We start from the raw sequence: 21,652 nt of genomic DNA on the forward strand, positions 1-21,652 counted from the left end.
CAGTGGAAAGGGGTTGTGTACTCCGTGGGAGTAGAGTAGTAATTCCCCCCAAGCAACGTGCACATGTACTGTCTGTGTTACACAAAGGACATCCCGGCATTGTCCGTATGAAAGGGCTTGCTAGGGACTATGTTTGGTGGCCTGGCCACCAAAGGAGATAGAACAGCGGGTGGCAGCTTGCCAGGTGTGTCAAGAGAGTAGGTCTCTTCCCCCCCGAGCGGAATCGTTGAGTTGGGAGCCACCTGCGGGGCCATGGGCAAGGCTACACATTGATCTGGCCGGTCCTTTTATGGGCGAGAATTTTTTAATAGTCGTGGATGCCCACTCTAAGTGGTTAGAGGTGGCCCGCTTGAGGTCTACTCAGTCTATGGCTATTGTGACAGTTTTGGAAACATTGTTCGCGTCTCATGGGTTCCCTGACATACTTGTCTCGGACAATGGCCCTCAATTCACTTCTGTGGCTTTTGAGTCGTTTTTAGCAGCTGTGGGCATCAGACATGCCCTGGCATCGCCTTGGCATCCCGCCGGAAATGGGCAGGCGGAACGCATGGTACGCTCTGCCAAGGATGCCCTCAAACGGATGCCACAAGGGTCATGGCACCAGAGAGTCACGGAGTTGCTAATGGCTCAGCACTCCACGCCATGTGTGGCAACTGGTAAGACTCCGGCCGAATTGTTAATGGGCAGGAAGCTGAGGATTACCCTGGACAGGTTACATCCCTTATATGCCCCTGCTGCACAGTGGCCAGATCCAGCGGGAAGGAAAATAGAGGTTGGTGACAGGGTGTATGTGCGGGCATACGCAGGGGGGCAGAACTGGAAGCGGGCAACTATAAGTAGAGCATTGGGGCCTCGTTCCTTTGAAACAATATTAAGGGATGGCAGGGTTTGGAAAAGGCACTTGGACCAAATCAGGGTGGACCGGGCAAGAGATCAGGAAGTCACTGAGAGCGGGGAAGGTTTGCTGGAAAGAGAGGTGTTCCCATTACCACCCCAAGCCAGGGAACTGGGAAGTCCTGCCCCAGACATCTGTTCAGGAGTGGCTTCTCCACACAGGGAGTTAAGGGAAAGATTGTCAGAGTTGGAGGCCAAGCCGGAGTGTCAGGAAGAGCTCAGACGCTCCAGCAGGATTTCAAAAAAACCCGCCTACCTGAAGGATTACGTTTGCTCCAACCAAGAAGAAAGGAGTGTTATATCTGCCTGACGACCGGCAGCAGGGAAAGCCGCGGGGATTGGCGCCTTCTCCAAGGTGCTGATTGGCCGCGTTTACTAAGTAACAATGCAGGCGGGAGATTATGCTGTTCTGTATTGGTTGGCTCCTCAGCCTGTCTGCTGTATAAATGTTATGCTTCTGCTGAAACTTTAAGTGTGTGTATCTGCCTGCTCTGGCACGAGTTCTTATAATAAACGGCCTGAATTATTACGTGAGTTCCAGTTATTGCATGTTGAACAACTGACCTTGGCTTTGCTCTTCCTGAAGATAAGGTGGAGAAAAGTCTTCATTAGCTCATGACATGTTTAGTTGTGGTATTAGGTAGTAGTAGTACTACATATATGAATCAATGTAGATGAACCTCTCCTTCTACACTGGTTTTTCCCCCCCTGAAATTGACTGAGGTATTAAGTACTTATTTATTGTATGATGAGAACATGATAGATAGAAATAAAAATATACCCATAATCCACATAATTAGATACAAAAATTTTACAGACTCTTAACTAGATATCCAATTTAGCTATGCAGTTGATCACCTCTGGCATTACTTCATGCAGATCTTCTAGAGAACCAGAGAATTTATGTTGCGGCAATCTTGCACAATATTTTAATTTTAATAGTTTGCATATCAACACCATGGTCATAGCAAAGCGAATATTTCCATTCCCACTGATATAGGGCAGTATAACATCTAATTTTGTTCAATTTTGTCTAGACAGAGTGACTCAGGTCATAATTAGATAACTTGGTAGAGGGAGCACTAATGATCAGGCCACCAGAAGGACCATTACTTTTTTCAGGCATTCTCATGGTTAGACTGGTTGGATATTAAACAAATAGCTGTAATAAGAAGTATTTAAGGATTAAAATAAACTTAAATATTTTCAATGCGTTATGAACCCATGCATCTAAAACTTCTAACTCTAGTGCAAATGAACACATTGAAACATACATGGGATGAAACATACATGGGATGATAAAAAGACATAATGACAATATTAATATAAAAGAAGAAACTTGTTTATCAGCTAAGAACTTCTGTAGGAATAGCATCCTGATCAACTGTAGTTAAACCAGTTATTGCTGAGAATTTTATATTTTCTACTTATATCTTGGAGTTTTCTTCTTTTTTATTTATTGTTTGTTTTTTACACTGTACAAACACTGCCCAGAGTCATATTGCTTAAAGTTGGGGCAGCCTTACAAATAAATAAAACTTCTTAAAACTACGCTAGATTTAAACAACATCCAAAAATTCACAACTGAATTTTGGGGGGGGGGGGGAAACCCCTAATGTTTCTTTTCACATAGTTTTCTGTGTCCAAACAAATGACCTGTTATGGCTTAATGCAGGAGTGGGTATTAATTTACTTTGCTGCCGGTTTGCTTCTTCCTGCACCATTCAGTGGCAAAAAATAAAAATCAAACAAACCCCAAACTGTGAACAAGTGGGTGATGCATGCACAGAAGGAAAAAAAAACTAGGGAAAAATTGGGGGGGGGGGAAAATGGTGGTGCCCATGATTGGGCACCAACTGAACCAGTTGACATCACCATGATATTACAAAGGTTTGCTACCAGATCAAGTGAACAGGTCCAAGTCGGGAAGAACTCACCTCTGGCTTAATGTAATGGTCTACTTTATAATGTCTGGTTTGCATACATTGTAGACACACTGAAGTCAAATTAAATTAGATTGCAAAGTGGGGGTGGGGATAAAAGGAGTAATAAAAGAAGGGTCGCACCAATTTTAACACCAATTTTGAGCTTTTCATACAAACACAATGTGCATACCAAGGAGGTAGAGTTTTCATTACAAAGACTGAAGTGTTTTTCATTAAATCCTCTCTTGACCTCTCTTGCATATATGTTAGTGGGAATGAGCAATCTGATGACATTGAAATAATAAAGGCTGTCCTGTGGAACTCTGTAGCATACAACTAGATTAGCTATCTAGAGCTACTTGACTATGGGAGCATACCAGTTGATTCAACATTCCTTTGCACCAATATCTCTTGAATTCCAGTTTTTAACCCATTGTTCCCTGACACTCAGCCCATAATTACTTCCTAGGTAACACTGCAATGTGATTGTCCTTGAAGAAGCCTCAGCAGGAGCAGGATGTGATGGCACATTCTATTTTGTATACTTCAAAGTTTGCCCTATTCTTAAGACAGGCAGGAAAATATATTTGATAAAAGATATGGAACCAACTCCCCCCCCCCTATATCCGTACTGCTCCCACCCTACTGGCCTTTTGCAAAGCTACGAAGACCTGGCTTTGCTGACAGGCCTGGGGGGCATAAATTCACATCTTGATGGCCAACTGTAAGAATGGTGTGTATGTATATGAGTGTGATTTTCTTTTTATAATAACTTTTTATGTGTTTTTTTAAATTTGTTATGTTTTAACCTCAGTTAACAGTTCGACTTCTTTTACTGTTTTGTATTTAATCTTATTGTACTTGTACTGCTGTTGTAAGCCGCCCTGAGTCTTTCAGGACTGGGTAGCATAGAAGTTGAATAAATAAATAAACAAATAAACAAACAAGTAAATAAACAAATAAATAAATAATAAATAAATAAATAGCGATAGATAGATAGATAGATAGATAGATAGATAGATAGATAGATGGATGGATGGATGGATGGATGGATGGATGGATGGATGGATGGATGGATGGATGGATGGATGGATGGATGGATAGATAGATAGATAGATAGATAGATAGATAGATAGATGATAGATAGATAGATAAAGATAGGTAGATAGATAGGTAGATAGACAGACAGACAGATAGACAGATACATAGATAAGATAAGATAGATAAGAGAAATAAGATAGATACATTAGGTTCAGTGTGGTATTGATCAGATTTCAGATTGCATTTAGGTCTAGCATTGTTCCTAGATATATTGCTGGTAAAGAAATTATTTTATCTTTTGTACCTGTCTTCATAAAATTTGCTAAAACAAGGAATTGTTTATGATTTTGTTGAAAATAAGATTTTTGGGGGAGCAAAGTGTTCTTGTTCTTGTGGCTTTAATATGTGTGTGCGTGAAGAATCATAGGACAATCCTTTCAAATACCTCCCTGTTTTCTCACACTTCAATGAAATATGAAGTGAAGCCACTATGGGGAAATGTCACAGAAGATTTTTAAAGCAGTGTCCAGCCTGGTTAGTATTTCAGTGGTGGATGACTAGGAACATTAAGAACATAGACTAGATGAGAACATTGAAAATTGAAGAAGAAAATGTCAAATTACTACCATTTTTTTGATACCTCTACAACTGCCGTAGGCTCTCTGAGACAAAGAATGTAATGTAATCTGAAATCTGACCAGATAATGTCCAATTTAGTCATATGAAGCCTCCTCTAAGTATTTTAGTTTAAAATAATGATTAAATTGAACTTCATTTTCAGAAAATCTTTTTCCTTCTCATCTTTTCATTTTGTGATGATATTTAAAACTGGATCACTACTTTATACTTGAATTGAAAACAATGTGGATTTACACCAGATTTTTAATCTAAACTATACCATTTCAATTACGTATAAAGACAAGTTTCTTATTAGGATAATAGTTGAGGTGTGAGTGAAAACACAAATTATAATTTATCATAAATGTACACTGAGAGCATATGCACCAAGACAAATTCCTTGTGTGCCCAATCACACTTGGCCAATAAATAATTCTATTATGTATTATCTATTATTATAAATCTGTAAAAATGCAGATACTACATTCTATTTCACAATATTTTCTAATGTGCATATACATTCTACATCATAAATTAAGAATAGCCTCAATAACTTTTTAAGGAAATTTCTAAAACCCTGGCCTTTCTAGCAGAAATCTTATGAACTAACGTTTGATTTTGATATTTTAACTTTTTTAAAATTTCCTTTTTTTGCTTTGTTATTAGCATTTCCTTCTTTGTTTAAATGTCTTCAAAACTTTTTTATATGATACCTAGAGTTACTTTTGTATTTAGGCATGTTATCAATACAGTGTCTTAACCAATAGTATAACTCTACTTAATAACTCTGCTTCCAGTGCACTCTTGATATATTTTTTAGGTTGTTATTGGAAGCAAATCCCAACCAATTAAATATGGATAGTATTTTGTTAAAATATATAAAATATTTAAATCTGGTGTACATTAAAAAGTTGTGGGGTTTTTTTTCTTACTTTAGTCGGATTAACTACATTAAAGGTAGGATAAAATATAAGAAACATTTTAAGTACTAGGTGCCATCATGTCCTCTTGTAATGGTTAAATGCCACTCTTATCCAAATTAAAATTGCCCATATTTGCCAAAATTATATAAATATAAATATTTATATTTCTGCATATCATTGTCATAGTTAGATGGGGGTCATTGTTGCATGGATGACAATATTGGTTTTGTAATTCCAAAAATGGTTATGTGGATCTCTCTCTCTCTCTCTCTCTCTCTTTCTCTCATCTTGAAAACTTTACAACTAAAGCAAGAAGCACTATATTATCAGTCAGAGAGGGACAAGGAGTCGTTCTATTCTGTGCATCTCCACCACACCATGGAGCTAATATAAGGCATTTTGCATTATATTCATCAGTATTTGCCAGCATGAAGAATAGATACATAGAAAATCCTATGAATTTTTATGTGTAAAGATTTGGGGACAAAATCTCATTTAGTGTTGAACATGCCTGCTACAAGTCTTCGGAGAAGGGTGGCATACAAATCTAATTAATAATAATAATAATAATAATAATAATAATAATAATAATAATTATTATTATTATTATTATTTAGATTTGTATGCCACCCTTCGCCGAAGACTTATTATTATTATTATTATTATTATTATTATTATTATTATTATTATTTATGATAGCAATGGATCTGTCCTTCACACACACACACACACGCACACACACAAAGGTAGTTTATAGTGAGATTTGTAAATCTGAGTAAGGTTTTTATTGTATTATTTTTTAAACAAGAACTGAACAATATTTTCATCTTTCTGAACCAATCAAATTCAGTAGATATGTGAAGATTTATCAACATTGTGAAGATGTATTGCACTTTTTTATACTGTTTATAAAGAAAGAGGCAAATTTTAATCAAATACTTATGAAAACATAATAGTGGGTTTTTTGTGTTTGGAACCACAAATAACTCTCTCCAGTTCTTGATTTATGGTTGGATATATGAAAATATTATTTTATTTGCTTTCTGATCTGTCCTATCCTCCACACTGAGTAACAATAACTTGATACAGCTATTTAAAACAGAGGTTTCAAACTCAAGGCCTGGGGGGCAGATCCAGCCCATTGGCTGCTTAAATCTGGTCCATGGGGTCACCCTGAAAACAGCAAAAACTGGCCCATGGTGCGTCTGTCAGTGAAAACAGAGTTAAGAAGGGCTGTGTGCGGCCCTCTAGAGTTCTGTTTTCACTGGCAGAGGGTTGCAGGAGGCTGCCTCAGCCAAAACCAGAGCTCACAAAGGCCTCCTACAGCTCTCCTAAGCTCTATTTTTGCTGGCAGAATGCCTGGGCCACATAGGCGCTCCCATCATGAGTGACATTGAGCTGGCCACACCCAGCTTGGCCATGTCCCACCCTCCCCCTGAAGTCAAACACAACCCAGATATGGCCCCCAGTGAAATAGAGTTTGATATCCCTGAACTAGAGCAAGCTGCATAAAGATGCAATAATCAAGACTGCAGTAGAGACTTTTAGCAACTTATCATGGTCTTGGATACACTGAATAAGAAATATAGAATGTAGAATTTTGTGGATGTCTCTTATGATCTATGTATGTATCATCACTGTATTTATACTCTGATGGATTATACATCTAATGTACAATTATGAAATAACAGATTAAAAATGATCTCTGTTTCCATCTTCTTTTACTGCTCCATCGCAAGCAATTTTTCATTATTTTAACTGAACTGCATCGCTAATGCTTTCTAAATAATATGACTTTTTGTTTCCATACTGCATTGAAGTTCCTCATTTTTTTTCAATTATGCAAAGCATTTGGCAAATATGGATTATTTGAAATATGGCTTCCAAAAAGAGGAAGACCAAGCTTCTCTGCCTATGGCTCTAAAATATAAACTATTTCACAACCTTGCTTCAATTATTGGAAGGGAGGGAGGGAGGGGAGAGAGAGTGGGGGAGAGTGGAAAAGTCCAAACCTCCCAAAATTTGAATCTGTCTTTAGTATCACAAATGCAGATGGAAACCAAATAAATACTTAGAAATGAATTGTTAAATAGTACACATTTCTGAATATATAAAGACGATTGCTGTAGTTTTTGCTTTCTTGTTTTGGAAAATGAATCTTATGCCTATGGAAACTTGTGGAGACCGGTACATTCTATCAGTTTCAGAATAAATCTATAAACGAGCTTCATGCTCTTTATTTTTTTACAATAATATTATTAAAGTTTACAAAGATAAAGATAAAAACCTAATACAAACTAAAGAAACAATTGATAACTTAACATCTTTTGTAATACTTTCAATTAAGAAAAAGACATTTCAACTAAAAAACTTTATTTATTTATTTATTTATTTATTTATTTATTTATTTAGTTAGTTAGTTAGTTAGTTAGTTAGTTAGTTAGTTAGTTAGTTAGTTAGTTAGTTAGACCTCTTTGCCACCCAATCCTGAAGGACTCAGGGCGACTTACAACAATATGGAATTACAATATAGAATTACAACAGCAATAAAAAGAAGTCAAAAAGAAAAGAAACTAATTACTAAAACCCTAGCTAAAACTCATATTAAGACGACTCGCTAAATACATACATGCCATTCATCCACAGTCATAATTATACAGATGGTCATGCTTGTTGTTAACTTAGGCACCCCAGGCCTGCCGCCATAGCCATGTCTTTATGGCCTTACAAAATGCCAGCAGGATCTGGGGCAGCAACAGAGAATGCTTTACCTCGAGGTCCCACCAGTCTGCATTGCTTGGCTGATGGGACCTGGAGGAGGCCAACTCTGTGTGCTATAATTGGTCTCTGGGAGGTATGTGGCAAGAGACGGTCCCAGAGATAATCTGGCCCTAAGCCATATAGAGCTTTATAGGTGATAACCAACACCTTGAATTGTGCCTAGAGACTAATATGCAGCCAGTGCAGCTCACGGAGCATAGGTGTTATATGGGTGTACCGAGATGCACCCATGACAACTCGTGCAGCTGTATTCTGGACAATTCGGAGTCTCCGAACGCTCTTCGAGGGTTGCCCCATGTAGAGCATATTGCAATAATTAAGACGGGAGGTGATGAAGGCCTGAGCGACTGTGAGCAACACCTCCTTGTCCAAATAGGGCCGCAGTTGGTACACAAGTCCGCCTGGCCACAGCTGAGAGATGATGATCAAGGTTCAGCTGTGGGTCCAGGAGGACACCCAAGTTGCAGGCCCTATCTGTGGGGGTCAGATTTCCCCCCCCAGCACAAGGGACTAAGGACATTTTGTGCCTTAGTAAAAGAAAAAACAAAAAACTGAGTTCTGAGTCCAGATGCCTCTGTTACATCCTACAAAACTCTGATTTCTCATCCATGATCCCAACTTCTCTTTTTGGATTTCCTTGAATGTCTATTCAGTCATGAAGTTTTGCTCCCACCTCTTTTTCTCTTAGATTGTCTCCTAGATGGCCAGTTAAATTATTTTCCAAAGCACCAATAGACAAGACAAGGAACAATGGTTGGAAACTAAACCAGGAGAGAAGCAATCTAGAATTAAGGAAAAAATTTCTAATGGTTTAACATGAAATAATTTGCTTTCAGAAGTGGTGAGTGCTCTATCACTGAAGGCTTTGTCTGAAACGATACAGCGTCTTGTGCTTGACTAGAAGATTTCCAAGGTCCCTTCAAATTCCATCATTCTATATTCTAGTTTAATACCCCCTTGATGAGATTGAAAAGGTAGCTGCCAATTTCTCCCAATTTTTAAAAAGGTATATTGCTTTTTTCATAGAGTCCTTTGTGAATATAATATAGGTTAAGTAAAATCCAAGTCTTTCACAATAATGCTATTTGCTTAAGCAAAAATCCTGTGTTGTTTAAGCAATTGTTTAAGCAAAAATCCTGTGAAATCCTGCTTTCTATTCTTCTTCCGCAATAAAATTTCAACTGAAAATGCTATTAATTGGCAACTTCAGGTCTCAATGAATAAATGTCTTACACATTGGGGGGAAAATTAAACATCAAACACAAGCTGGATGGATACAACCTTGATGACGACCCGCACTCTGTCAAAGACCTTGGAGTACACATCTCAAGCGATCCCAGAGGTCACTGTAACAGTCAAAAACAGCCGACAAAGAATTAAGAGTTGTTAACCTAATCTTGCAAAGCTTCTTCCCCTAACTAAACTTCCATGCAAATCTTCCTTGTTTACTTGATATACCCACTCAGGTACCCACAAGCTGCCTCTCTGGGTGAGCATTAGTTTGGACTGAAAAAAGGTGGAGAAGAAAGAGTGTCTTGCCCATCAATACTCTGTTTGCTCCAGTGAGTTGGATTCTGATGAAACTGGGATCTTGTATGTCTCAGCTAGATTAGCAAGAGCAATGCTCCTATCTTATATAGTGGGCAATCATCCAGAAAACAAATAACATCACTCAGGAAACTATCAGCTATTAGCAGTCATAGAATCACCAAGAATCGGAAATGATTGAATGGATAGCATCATCACCAGAAGCAGGGACCGTCAGTCTTTCCCCTTCTTGTTTCTCCTATCTCTTCTGCCTCTTCTAATTCCCTTGCCAAATTCTTGTTTGCTTTTCCTGGTTGTTTGCTCAGTTCTTCGCTTGTGATTTAGAGAAGCCATGCTTTGAATGTCAGGCACATGTATCTTCCAAAATGCTGCAGTTATGATTTCACCTCCTATTGCAAAACTTGGATCAACTGTATTATGCATGGAGGAAGGGAGGGACGGAGGGGGGGGAGAGAGAGAGATTTTCAAAAGGAAAACATCTTTGATAGATCCCAAATGACTTGCTGTTTCTAATTATAGCCACATAATATTATAGGAAGTCAGCGTAAAGTTCCTCAGTACTGCTGCTGTTTACAGAGTCATAAGCATCCCATGGGTTTTGCAACTGAAAACATAAATAATATTTGCAAGATGGCATTGAGGATGGCAAGGAATTTCAGGTTGAAGAAAAGACGCAACATTTGGAAATGAATCTGTTGGCAGAAAGTTTTAAACTCATGAATTATACATTTAATTAGGAAACGCTAAATTGTTAAATGCTAAACTGCTAAATTTCAAAACTTCTGATTTACTGTGCTTTATTTGAGTAAAAAAATTAATTTCTATGCCACTCTTGCCACTGCTGGAGCATGATAGAGAGAGCTCCACTATCAGCTGTCAAATTCCAGGCAGCCATAAAGAAAATTGTGACAGAAGGTGAGAAGCCACAAAATAGAAAGGCAGAAAGTCACACAGATTAGAGCAGCAGGGAAATCAGGAAGCAGATGAAGTAGCAGCACCTACAGGAGATAGCTATTTTGGGTGAGAAGTTAGCATAAAGATTAGATGATTGTCAAAACATTAGAATGTCAATGTGCATAATTTCCCCCTTCCCCTAAAAAAATCTGAGATCCATTCTAAAGGAAACATTGAACAGAATAGGTATCAGTTCAATTGTTACTTTTGTACTTCATGTGTCAGGGTTCCAAGTAATAGACCCATAGCAAGCAAAACCCAAGGCAGATAGATTCCACAAAGAATAGCTTTATTGGACATCATGTTGGCACAATTCTGGTGAAAACCGACTCTGAAATTTCCTGTGGTTTTCACCTAACTCAGCGGTCGGCAAACACTCAAAAAGCCATTTTGATCCGTTTTCCACAGGGGGAAAAAAATGAGAGCTACAAAACCTGGGTGGGCATGATCAACTTGACATCATTCACTCCCCCCAGTCACATGACCCCTCTAGTCATGCCTACCCAGCAACATTTTAGAAGGAAATAGGGTGACTGTGGTGATTTGAAACAAAGAGGTAAGAGAGGAAGGATAAAATCAGCAATGGAGATCCATTTTATGCCAATATAGTGCCATAAGCAATGAAAAAGGGCAAAAGGTTATAACATATTTTGCTGAATGTGTGAATACAATTATCAAAAGACTGGGAAGAAAAAGACTTTGACAGAGACTGAGATCAGTTGACACAATGAATTCACTATGGGATCCTTTAGACATACTGTATATTTTTAATTTTAAAGACAGAAACTTTTGAAGATAAAGTTATGGAACTGTTTTGGAATTTCTTTTCCATATTAATGAAGGAATGAATGAATAAACTTCATTAGGATCATTGACCAATGAAAAAAGAATACACTTTTGACAAAGGAAACAAAAAATATAATAAAACTAATTATGAAAAGGATCTGATCGATGTATTATTTAATTGTACATGCAAGCCACATTTAGAGAAATAAAATCATTACATAAAGAATAAAACTGTAAATAGAATGAATATGGGTGACCTGGGTATCTAAGATGGAGAATTATTATCTGGAAATAGACATCTTTATAATAAATGCAATGCAACAAAACATGTCTTCATGCTTTAATAATTTCTTCACCACACAGGCATTTTTGTTCGTTTGAATTGAATATCCTGAAATTTCCCTTTAAGAGCAATTTTTGGAAAGACGTTAAATCTTGGACTTTTCCTGAATTTAGAATCTGTGCCTATCTCCCTGGCTTGAAAAACAGTAAAGCAGCTAGTGATGAATCCAGGTTTAAACAAAGCAGCCAGATCTAATCAGCTCAATACAAAAAAGTTTTCTTGTGGGTACCAAGGTCATCCCAATGGGTGGCAAGTGAAGGAGGAGAGGAGTGACCAAGCAGCCTCTCTGCTACTTTCCTTGGACATTGTGAATGGTGACATCTGGGAAGGGAAATAATTATTCTTTTAATTAGGGGGAAAACCGTGGGAGCTTTCACGGTTTTCACTAGCTGTGCCAATATGATGTATTGAATAAACATGTTCTTTAAGGAATCTACCTGCCTTGGAATTCTGCTTTTGTCAGATGTGACACTCAGAACCCTAACACTGTAGACACAATGTACAAACACACACACACACACACATACACAATGCTGACTGGCGGGTCCATGGGGAAGGATCTTCTCTGTTGCAGCCCCAGTCCTCTGGAACCAACTCTCCTCAGAGATTCATACTGCCGCCACTCTCCTCAACTTTAGAAAGGCATTGAAAACACATCTATTTCAGCAGGCTCGGGGCTGTGAGCGATAGCTCCCACTCCATCCAGTATTATTATTATTATTATTATTATTATTATTATTATTATTATTAATTAGATTTGTATGTCGCCCCTCTCCGTAGACTCGTATACACACAGTAGTGTGAATGAGGGATGATTGAGTGTTTTATATTGGGTTTTAATTTTTCTTAACTTGTAAATAACCCTTGTTCATTTATATATGTGAAACTAAGGTCACAAAGTGAGTTCCACCATTAATTCAAATGTTACATTTTCCCATAGTGCTTAAATTATCTGATCAAACACTGACTCCTCTATTAAAATGAATAGTATCAAAAGCTCTCGTTGAGTATGAATTTTTAATGTGTTCATTTTACAGGAGTCTCTTTTTCTTGTTAAAGTATTTTCATTGCTGAGGTCTGATAGATCACTGCTAAGGAAACACTTTGAAATACTGCTAAATCCTGGGTTGCAGAGGCATTAAAAGCAAACTCTTAATTCTAAATATATTCAAAACTAAATCCAATTATATTAATTACATGTTACCAAACATACACACAGAGAATGCATCAATCTTTTACATATCTAGAACTCATAGTGCTGGGCTGGTGTTGTAGTCACACTTACTATGTGTGTTGTATTCACATACTGAAAATCATAATATCTAAAAGTTTGTATACAGTTTCAGTTAATAGCTCAAAGTTGTCTGTTAAAGTAAATTTGATAAAAAGGCATTTTTCCAATGGAAAACAGATTGCAAAAAGTGATTATATAAATTAGAAACATGTCTGAAAATATTTATAATAGCTTTGCAAAAAAATTAATGATAATTTATAAACAATGGAATCAAACAGAATGCATAGTGTGTAAAAGAAATGAAATAGAAGAAAATGAAGTTGACAACTTGTCAATTTTCATGAGATTTTTTTTTAATAGTTCTGAAAATATCTACTGTGTTTCCTCGAAAATAAGACCCAATCTTATAATTTTTTGAACCCTCAAATAAGCACTTGGCCTTATTGCCATGTGCTCCAAAGCCTAATTATGCTTATTATCAGCAGATATCTTATTTGGGGGAAAATAGGGTATCTATGTGATTGTTTTCAAAGATAGTAAGATTTATAGAGTTTACTATAATGAATGAGAAAGCCAACAGAACAGTTAGAAAAAACAATCATTACACATGTCTACTTAGTAAACTTTCTGTTTATACTATGAATATGATGCCTGTTCAATATTGTGACTAAATGTAACATAGCTGATAATTGGGTAGAAATGTTATCATCTATACTGTAGATAATTAACATAATTGCTGCTTGACTGCTTCCCTTCTTGTCAAAGAAATAAATAGTAGCTGCTTTGTCCTTGGCCAGAAGATGCACAAACAATTTTAGTGTTACCAGACTCCTATTGTCCAGTCTTTGCTCATCAAGATGGCATTCACAAATATATGTTTTCACATTTACAATTAATCTACCATATTCCTGTCTATTCCAATTTAAACTGTTTCCACAGTGCAAAATTTGTTTTCCAAAACATGCTAACTAGGCAATTGAATTAGAGCTATTGTTTATCAATTTTAGGATCAGGATATGGCAACCATATTGTCTTGGCTGAAGTTTATTTTTTGTAGGCATTGGATTGCATCCAATCATATCTATCAATGTTGATTAGATATAATTTTTGCTCTTTGCAGCCTTTCTTTACCTTCCCAGTCTATCATAAAGAACTGGGATATCCTCCAGAATGATGTTAATACCAAATTTATCATACTAAGGATCCTTAAATAGAAAATATAATTATGGTTAAAAAATGGAAAATAAGAAATATATATCCATGACTTTTCACCCTTAAAATTGTAGACTGAATGTCTCTAAACCTCCAAGGTGGTGATTTAACTCTGGTCCTATTCTGTAGAATCCCTAGTGCCACCTATCTTTGGTTGTTTCTTGCAGATGTTTTATTGCCCAACAGGTAACATAATTGGTGAAGGAAGCAGTGGGATTCCCTCTGTGTTTACATACAAATGGCTTATCCTGTCAGTGTTGACAGTAGTGTCCTTGTGGTTCCTTGATTAGCCTGCTTTTTGTCTGGGTTGGTAGTTGCTTGATTGGGGTATTTTAATATTGTATCAACACTGAGGTACAAATATTATCTTCTATTCTGTAAAATTGATAAATCTTCCATTGGGTGGATTCCATGTGACTCTTAGTTCTTAAACTTTATAGTGTAATTGATAATATTGCAAAAAACAAATAAATCACAGAAGAGCCCAATGGTTACTGAAGGAATTTAACTAAAGAAAAAAAAAATAGACAAGGTAGATTGGCAAGGGAAAAGGGAAAAAATGAAGAAGGCTTTTTTGGGAAATATAGCAGAGGAAATAGTTATAAATATTTGGTCTGGGAAAAGAAAATAAGAGGCAGCTTCATTACCCAGGTTACAATAAAATTGAACTGATGTGTTGGCAGATGAGCCTTGTGAAATATGCCCCTATTTTGAAGGTTTTGTGCCAGTTTTTGCTTCCCCCCAAGGTGAAAAGAGTTTATCAAACACTAGAAAAAACAGGTAAATGATTTTTCCCCACTGAACAAATAAGTCTCTTTGATTCCCACCTTCTCTTCTAAAATAATCATTTTTCTATAAGGGTTATCCTTTTTTTGCTTTAAAAAAAACACATTTGTGCAAGTAACAAGAACATCAATAACCTTCAAACAATAATTCTGAAGAAGGGGATTATCTTTAGACATCAGATGTACAGGAGATATGTGCCCATAGCTAAAAACACAATATCAATTTAAAAGTCTGGGATGCTCTCACAAATGCCATCCACGATCTCTATCAATCTACAACATGTCCATTCCAATTATGTCTTATCTTTGACCTGATCACAAAATATTTCACATTAAACCCAAGATGATGAAAGTCTGAAGCAAAAGTTCCAATTAGAGCCATACTTCTTAACAAAGTATGGAATGCCACATTAGAACTGAAAAATAGCAACTGACAGCGAAGGCCTTGGCTGCTCAGAATTCAGTGGCCGAGCACACATTTTGCATTAATAAGTCTCTGTTTCAATTCCTGTTATTACCAGTGAAGAAGGAGTGGTCCCCCCCAACCCCAGAAATGGGATTTACTGGATAAATGTTTAATACAGTTGCCTGCAGTCTTTGAATTAGCAAAGTTAAAAAAAAAGAAATTAGTGTATTTTCAACATTCGACAAACTTTTCATTTACTGCATCTCCATAACCTGTTACAAAGCATCAAGGAATACAGAGGAAAATTGGAGGAAGCAGCCCAATTCTTTCCATATAAAGAAAACATGTCACGTGGCAGCAGTCAATTGTTACATACTTTATGGAATACAATTTGCCTTAAAATTACTCAAAAATGTTGAAAAATATCTTTGCCTGAATCCTAAGAGAACTGTTTCTTGTCAAAATAGATTCTATCCATAGAAGCATACATTGTTGAATATTATGTTTTTATGTTTACATATCTATCCATTTTTCCACTATGTCAAATTTATACTGAATAGACAAGTTAACTGGGGATGTTTTTGCATTTTTTTTACAGAAAAGTGTGGTACATTTTAGGTTTATTTTTAAAACAACAACAACAATAACAATCTTGATTCCTCCTTTCTACTCCAGCATTAAGTGACTATCAAGAAGTAAAGCTAATATTACAATAGTTGAGGCAAAAATAATTAGCGACTCATCATAAATCATAACCAACCTTTAACGAATTAAAATAAACTAATTATGGTATGTAATTAAAACCTTGGGCTACACTGAAAAATGCATAGGCTGATGAAAATCTCTGCCAAAAATAATAGCTTTTATCGGTGCTGGAAGGAGTAGTGAGAGAGAACCACTGAACTTCAAACACACACATACACACCAACATTTTATTTAGCCCTATGCATCGTCTTCAGTCCAGTAACAGCTCACACTTGGATGTAAAATACACTCAGAAGAATGAGCATATATTCTTAAGTATTGCAGACAACAAAACATACATAGCATTCAATCTATTAAATTATACTTTGCACCATGACCAGAAATATATTTATACTTGGTGTATTGGTTATTTTTAATTTTTTAAAAATTACATTCTGGATTAAATGGAACTCTATAATCTCAATTGACCTTCTCTCTCAGCAATAAGCATGTATCAGGCCTTTGAAGAACTTGGAAAAATTCAAGTAGCTTTCAAGCAGAGAAAGGGATAGTCTTAATAATATTCATCTTGCCTAGTTCCATATGATATAGTAAAAATTAGCCCTACAAAATGGCTCCTGAAACCAGTTGAAAGTCAAAGGTACTTGTCAATCCTAAAATCGAATAGGACACAGTGTCAGTTATATGGCAGCATTTGGGTAAGAATCAATTTTATTTGAAGGACCACCTCTCCCCCATTACATCTACCTGTACACCAAGGCCATGTTACAGCTCACATTTATTAGAATTTGTCATCTGGTGGGACCATTAAAAAAGGCTTTCTTCTTGGTGGCCATGGATTTGTCAACGAGACTGGAAACCACAAATAGTGGTGGAGCCAATCAATTAGCTGTTTGATCATATTGTTGCTGCCCATGGGGAATAGAGTGTGGTTAAATGAGTTTTATTATAAAGTGGATCTTTAACAAATTTAAATTTTGTAAACCATTCAGAATCACCTATGTATGGATTACTGTATTTTTGGTATGCACCCTTTTCCTCCCTAAAAGAGGCTGAAAAATTCAGGTGTGTCTTATACTCTGAATATAACTTTTTCCTGAAGCTTCCCCCCTCCCCCCAGCCCAACTAGGTGCTAATGATCTTATCTTGCCTTTCATTGTTATTCTGGGATATTTTATTGAATAAAGTCCACTGATCTAGACATAACCAAAAAATGATAAAAAGCTATAAAAATGCAAAACAAGACCAGCCCCTCCCCCCTTTTCATTGTTGTGGTTTTAACTTGCAATTTATAATTTTCATCTTTCAAATGTTTTGATTTGCAATGAGCTGCTCAGATGGAATATTGTATCTATTCCATCAATGCTATCACTTGGAGGGCAGTTTGCTTGTGTGGTCTTCTCCAAGATAGTTTGTCTTACTTTTCTTGTTTCTTGCCTGGGGAAAGGATTAGTGTTAGCTTATCTTTAATGCAGCTTCAGCTCTGTTGTCTCTGGTTCCTACAGTGGGTCTCATTAAAGGCAGCAAAGCTTCTAGGATCTCTCTCTCTCTCTCTTTTCTCTCTCTCTCTCTCCTCATTCTTCAGCAGATTTTCAATAAAAATGTTACATGAGAATGTGATGAATAATATCATTTGCTGCAAACTGGATCTAACCAAATCAAGTGCAATCTGGGGTTATGCAGTAATTTGGAGGCTGAAGGCTGCACCTGATTTTGGTATATTGGGGATTACACTCAAAAAAGGGATTAAAGATAGCAGAGGTGGGATTCAGGAGGTTCTGACCAGTTCTGGAGAACCAGTAGTGGAAATTATGAGTAGTTTGGAGAACCAGTAAAAACCATCACTGACTGGCCCCACTCCCATCTATTCCCTGCCTCCTGAGTACTAGCTGAATGGAAGAAAGTGGGGATTTTGCAGTAACATTCCCCTGGAGTGGGGAGGGAAGGGAGATTTTACAGTATCCTTTTCCTGCTAAGCCATCAAGCCATGCTGCACCCACCAAACCATGCCCACAGTAGTAAAAAATTGAATCCCACAACTGAAAGATAGAGCCAAAAGGAAAAATAATAATAAATTTAGTTAATCACACTTGATACAATAACACCCCTGCATTTTGCAGTTTCAGTAACAACAGTCTGGAAGAAACCTATGAACCAAGCTAGGCATGACATGGAATGTGAAGGTTAGGCACTCCTGCTATTAAATAGGTAGGGAGGTCTAGTTGATAGGAATGAGACAGACTCAGGAGTAACAACAACAGCAACCTTTAATTCAGCACCAACAGACAGGACAAAGAACAAGCGGCTTGAAAGCTCCTTTTATAGTGGAGCTGTCAAACTCTGAACCAATAGCAGGGCTTTATTTTCCCACTTGCTGGCTGCTTGTGTCTGAGCCAATCAGGCTTCAGCAGCAGCCAGCACAATTGTAAGTGTGGGGACTCAGCACCTGTTTTAGCTTATTAATATGCATAGACAGTATATAGATATATATTTCTCTTCTGCTAGTGTTCTCTCATAAATGGAAGTAAGAATGGAAACTAAATTAGTCCATTCCCTTAATTCTAAATCCATGTAAGTTAACTTCATGGAGAAAATCCATTATTATTATTATTATTATTATTATTATTATTATTATTATTATTATTATGTCAATACAACTCAGCAAACGAGATCACTATGCTGGATTTCGTATTTCATCACCAGTCGGGCACTTCCCAAGTACCTAAGACTGCGTGATGAAGCAGCGAATTATGTTTGCCGATCCTAGTAAAGCGGCCTTTTGCAATTGACAGATGGAGATTTTGTCAATTCCGATGGTTTTCAAATGTCCGCTGAGATCCTTTGGCACTGCGCCCAGCATGCCAAGTACCACTGGGACCACTTTCACTGGCTTGTTGTTATTATTATTATTATTATTATTATTATTATTATTATTATTATTATTATTATTATTATTATATTATTATATTATTATATTATTATATTATTATATTATTATATTATTATATTATTATATTATTATATTATTATATTATTATATTATTATATTATTATATTATTATATTATTATATTATTATTATTATTATTATTATTATTATTATTACCATTATTATTTCTATGATCATAAAAAGCCAAAAAATAACTGGATCCTCTCAATTATTTTTTCTCAGTTGAAGAGTCCCAAAGGTTCTAATTTGTTTCTCACACTTTAATCATTGTTCTTTTTGTTGTCCTCTACTGTGCTATTTCCAGATTTATTTTATCATTTTTTTAAGCCTATTAATCAAAATTCTAATAAATACTTTGGTTACCAATACACACACACAAAAAAAAGTACAAGGGCATGACATTGTTAGTCCTTTGATTCATAATCCCTTTCCTAATGATCACTACAATAGAACTTCTTTATATCAGATTCTGTTGCACATCTTCCTAGAAGTATCCACTAGGACCCTTTTCTTGGTTACTTATGAACAGTCCATGCTGCAATTGTATATATCTGAAATTAGAAGGTAGGCAGGGTTTTCCTCCAGGTTCTATCACTTTCCATTTGTTTAAATAAAATAATTTTTGCAATTTGCTTGACCATAAGCTAGCTTAAAGGCATCTTTCTTAAGTGCTACGCAATCATTTTCAGTTTAAATCATCATGAATACTTTGCTGTTATCTGGCTAAGACTTGGCCAGCTTACTCCTAAATAATCAATGAACATATTAAAAAGACCAGCTCCAATATAGAATAGTGAGGATCTCTATTTCTTGCTTTTTTGTTTTTTTTAATTTCACCTTTGTTTTAGATTTTAGCAATTCATAAAAAGACAGCTCTTCTTATATCACAAATGCCAACTTTGGTGAATAACTTTTGTTAGGGAACTTTATTAAGGCTCTTAGAGTCCAAATTCAAGAGTCTGATTTCTATACTTAAAATAATTGCACAGATCAAGCACCCAATGCATTTTACAAACATCCAAAATAATTTATTTTAAATTGTTATATTAAAAACTACAGTTGGGAAATTGTGTTGTAGCAATGCTATTTATGGCTAATTAGTCTCATTCAGAAATTTTAAGGAAAGATAAACATGCAGCTGGGAATATAATGCAATTGAGGGTTATGGACTTCATTTCAAGCTTTGCAAATCACTGACAATTCTATAACAGTAGATGCACATGTTTAAAATCTCCAAAGGAAGAGAAAAAGGAGCCTGTTTGGTCATAGTGGTAAAAGTTGTGGCCTAGAAACATGAGGCCATGAATTCTAGTCCTTCCTTAGCCAAGAAAGCTAGCTGGATGACTTTGGACCAGTCACTCTTTCTAAGCCCAACTTACCTCACATGACTGTTGTGAGGAGAAGGATACAACATAACACAATGCAATATGAGGAGAGAATGAGATAACCGGGTATGCTTTATGATATGAATAGACAATTTTATTATAGCCATGATATAAGAAGAAATAGATTTATTAAATTCATCTCACTATCCAGAGTTATTCTGGGGAGTTTACAATATCCAATCCAATATCCAACCCATCTCTGCTCCAGTCCTTGGCAATATCCCTGAAGTCATGTTTTCAGATTCTTTATGGTCCTGGGCTGTTAACGAATGGCAAAATGTTAAGTAGTAAGATGATGATTTAATTGTGGATAAGGCAACTAACCTGGCATGTAAAACTGAGGCCTGGGTAGGTCTGAAGGAGAGGTTTCACTTCTTGGAATTATGCCTACCTGAGTTTCAGGTTTCACACAAGCCCAAAGCAGCAGGATGAGGAGGCCCTTTTCATTTATAGCATTGGTTTTCAACCTTTCTAATTCTGCGACTCCTTAATACAGTTCCTCATGTTGTGGTAACCCCCAACCATATGTCTAGAGCCAATTCTCCAAACAAAGCTTTAAGCTGATTGGCAAGAAAGTCAGAGGGACACCACCACTGTAAATGCCTGATTGGTGGGATTGTAAAAATATGTTCCAAGGTGCCAGAATAGAAGCTTTAGTTCCTAACACCATGGGAAATTTGTCTTTTCCCATGGTCTTAGGTGACCCTGTGAAATGGTTGTTCAAACCCCCAAAAGGTCCCAAACCCCAGGTTCAGAATCACTGATTTATAGGAACATGGAGGTGACATAGAGCTGGGTCCAGGAGATTGTCAACGCTTCTTTGAGGAGGGGGTTCTTCCTGGCTCATTACAAGGAGGCACTTGTGCACCCCCTCCTCAAGAAGCCTTCCTGGACCCAGCCATCCTTAACAACTATTGTCCAGTCTCCAACCTTCCCTTTATGGGGAATGTTGTTGAGAAGGTGGTGGCACTCCAGCTCCAGCAGTCCTTGGAAGAAGCCAATTATCTAGGCCCTCAGCAGTCGGGTTTCAGGCTCGGTTGCAGCACGGAAACTGCTTTGGTCGTGTTGATGGATGATCTCTGGTGGGCCCATGACAGGGGTTTAGCCTCTATCCTGGTGCTTCTTGACTTTTCAGTGGCTTTCGATACCATCAATCATGGTAT

General features: G+C 36.8%; 1 pseudogene; it reads left to right on the top strand.

Moving 5' to 3' along the window:
* The window catches only part of LOC139159405 (contactin-6-like), a 138,421-nt pseudogene that overhangs the window by 45,040 nt on the left and 71,729 nt on the right, over window positions 1-21,652 (top strand).

Source organism: Erythrolamprus reginae, chromosome 2 (assembly GCF_031021105.1).
Source record: "Erythrolamprus reginae isolate rEryReg1 chromosome 2, rEryReg1.hap1, whole genome shotgun sequence".
Classification (NCBI taxonomy): domain Eukaryota; kingdom Metazoa; phylum Chordata; class Lepidosauria; order Squamata; family Dipsadidae; genus Erythrolamprus; species Erythrolamprus reginae.